The following is a 3,169-nucleotide window of genomic DNA, read 5'->3' on the forward strand; positions in this document are numbered from 1 at the left end:
TGATTATAAAACAAAAAAATCAAAGTAAATTAGAAGATGAGAGATCGTGGTATGATCCTTCGCATGCAACTTCGAGGAAGTTAGTTAAAGAAACGGTCATGTTTCAACATTTCTTAACAAAACATCAAAGTGCTTCTTCATCAATCTTTACAAATAAAATATTAAAAAAAAAAAAAAAATACACAAAACCCAATTTCCTCTCACTCTCTCATATTGATCTGTACATTGGTTGTCTTCCATAAGGCAAACTTCCCCCAATTTCCACTGTTCCATTCCCTTAATAAATACCCTCCAAATACACACACTTTCTCATCATCCATTCTTCCAATAATCCTCAAATCTATTCCCACAATATGGGATCAGGAAACGGTGTCGTTTTCTTCAAAGATTTCTTCCCTGAAATGGTGGAGAAACTGGGAATTAAAGGGTTCATGAAGGAATTGAGATCTGGGTTTTATTTGATGATGGATAAAGAAAAAGGTCTGATAACTCCAGAAAGCTTGAGAAAAAACATGGGATTTTTGGGATTAATATTGGAAGATGAAGAAGTGATGTTGATGGTGAGAGAAGGCGATTTAGATGGAGATGGAGCTTTGAATGAAGCTGAATTTTGCATTCTTATGATCAGACTTAGCCCAACTTTGTTTCACCAATCTCATTTGGATAAAAACTTTGGGAGGAAATAGACGTATTCATATTGTTTAATTTTATTTTACTCTTTTTTTTTCTCTCCCTTTTGTTACATTGTATATATTATATTAGCTAAATAATGTAAACTTTGTTTGAATATTTGAGCATTATATAATCTATCTGAGTTGTACTTGTTTTTATATTAAATGTTTGATCATATTTTTGTAACAGTGTGTATTACACGTTTTATGTCTCTAGGCATGGAGAGGGCAAAAACTAAAATATTGTTTAAGATATCAAAATATGAAAATATAACCAAAAAAACGGAACATACGTTGCTACCAATACCATTTACTCAACTTGATAGATTTATTAGACGTCATTTACAATACATCATTCATATACTTAAATTTGCACATTAGTGACTGGTGTAGAATTTTTTGTTTAAGGAGACTTAACACATATTAAAATGAGAAAAAAAATTAAAATTATAAATTTAGTTTATGATTTTCAATATTGTATCATATAGATGATTGAATTTTAAAAATGTTTAATAAATCTCGAAACTTTCATGTTCATGTTGAATACATTCTTGACATATATACAATTTTTAAAAAAAATGATTTATAAGATATAAAATCGAATATATGTCTAATCAAATTTAAACTTTAATTATGAATTTTAATACTTATTACTATATTAAATATAAAATTTAGAAATTCAAAAATGTATTGGACAAAAAATTGAAAATTTAAGACTTAGTAGACATAAATAAAAAAAAAATAAAAAAAAGTTTAAGTTTGTCCTTTTTAGATTTCATGGATCAAATAAAAATAAGTTTTAAAATTTAAAGATTAAATTTATAATTTAATATTAAAAATAACTTTTTGTTCACCATATTTTAATTTATTGCATATTTAAATGAATTGTCATGGTCAAAATAATAGTAAGACAACACAAGAAAATAATTTAAAGAAATTGCATGCAAAAGGAATTAAATGAAAGTTGATTGAGGTGAGATTAGAGCATCCCCACCTCTATTTCAAATAGTCATTTTAATAACTACAATGACCTTTTTTATACGAATATAAAGATGCATTAAAGTTGAACCAGGGGCTACGCTAAAGTCGCCTCTGCCTCAACTATGTCATCAAATTTATTTTTCTTCTTCTTTACTAGTTTTTTTTTTTTTTTTTTTTCTTATCGATCTCAAAGTTTCAGAATTAAATTGATAATTTTAAAAAATTCAAATGTATAATTATTTTTAAAGCTACTTTAAAGTTTTGGGTGTTGAATTTAATTTGACAGTATTTTCATTTGTCGCAATTTCTTGATTCTTTGACTTTTTCTTAATATTTTTAGTTGAACAAATTTGGTAGATAATTCCATCTCCAAAATTGAAATAGAAATTATTAACCAATAGTGTCGGTGAAAATTGAGTTTTAAAAAGAAAAATGGTTTTTGAGAATTCCACATTGGTTAAGTTGGGAAGTGAATTCTCCATCATATACTCTCACCTTGGACCTTGGTTGAGGGAGTGAGGAGATAGACTAATTTTGGTACGGTGGAAATCCCGCACGCACACCACCATTGGCATCCTTCTCAACATGGTGAATTATTATTAATTATTTGTAGGCTTCATATTTCTAATGAATACCATTTTCCGAATATGGAAATTTATTAAATTCATTCCACTGATAAAAAAAAATTAGACCAGTATAAATTCATTCCCTCAAAAGATTTTACATAATTTGGTGGCCTTATATATGGCCATTTTACAACTTACTTAAAAACAATTACATTCATATCTAAGACCACATGTCACAGGTCATTTGTACTTGTCACAAAAAATCAACAAATATATGATATCTTTGCAATAAGGGACTAGGGGAAGTTACAAAAAATAATAACAAAGTAACTTGCGACACTGAGAACGTAATTAGTTAGTCTTGCAAAACAAACACACGCAATACCTTCTCCTTAATGGTGGTGGAATGGCTAGAAAATCATTTGTTTGTTGAATATCATTCACCAACATATCTTCTAAATTCTCAACTTGGTAGATCTGTTCGATGACCTCCTAGTGCCTCTTAAGCTCCAATTCATATTTCTCTTTCTGTCATTGGACAAGTTTCTCCATTTTACTTTCCTGCACATCTATTGTTGTGTATACAATGTCAAGCATTTCAGATTGGAAGGGAGTCCTCTTACGTTTCGTTCCTCTCGTATAGTTACTTTATCCAGTATGTCTGCTGATGGGTGTATCTAAGAAAATCTCATCCATATTATCAACTGTCCGTATGCCCATGTCAGGTATACTTTCTTGTTGCTCATTAACCTGTGATCCCAACCAAATATCCTCCAAATATTGATCTGTTGCAGATGCTTGATCATACGAGGTTTCACTGCCTTCACCAATGACCATATCTTTCTCAAAGATGATTGAAAGCCCATCATAGTGGTATGGTTTGTGTCTCAAATTCTTTGTGTTTGGGATGGGACTACAAACAAGAACATATATTATGTTAGAACATAATAT

General features: G+C 29.5%; 1 pseudogene across 1 annotated transcript; it reads left to right on the forward strand.

Annotated features, from left to right (window-relative positions):
• The first annotated feature begins 211 nt into the window (after positions 1–211).
• Positions 212–858, forward strand: LOC120084139 (calcium-binding protein PBP1 pseudogene; annotated as a pseudogene). Its single transcript, XR_016531396.1, has one exon. The product of XR_016531396.1 is annotated as a calcium-binding protein PBP1 pseudogene (transcript).
• Positions 859–3,169: the final 2,311 nt, after the last annotated feature.

This window comes from Benincasa hispida, chromosome 8 (assembly GCF_027475165.1).
Source record: "Benincasa hispida cultivar pf3 chromosome 8, pf3_genome.v1.1, whole genome shotgun sequence".
In the NCBI taxonomy this organism is placed as follows: Eukaryota; Viridiplantae; Streptophyta; class Magnoliopsida; order Cucurbitales; family Cucurbitaceae; genus Benincasa; species Benincasa hispida.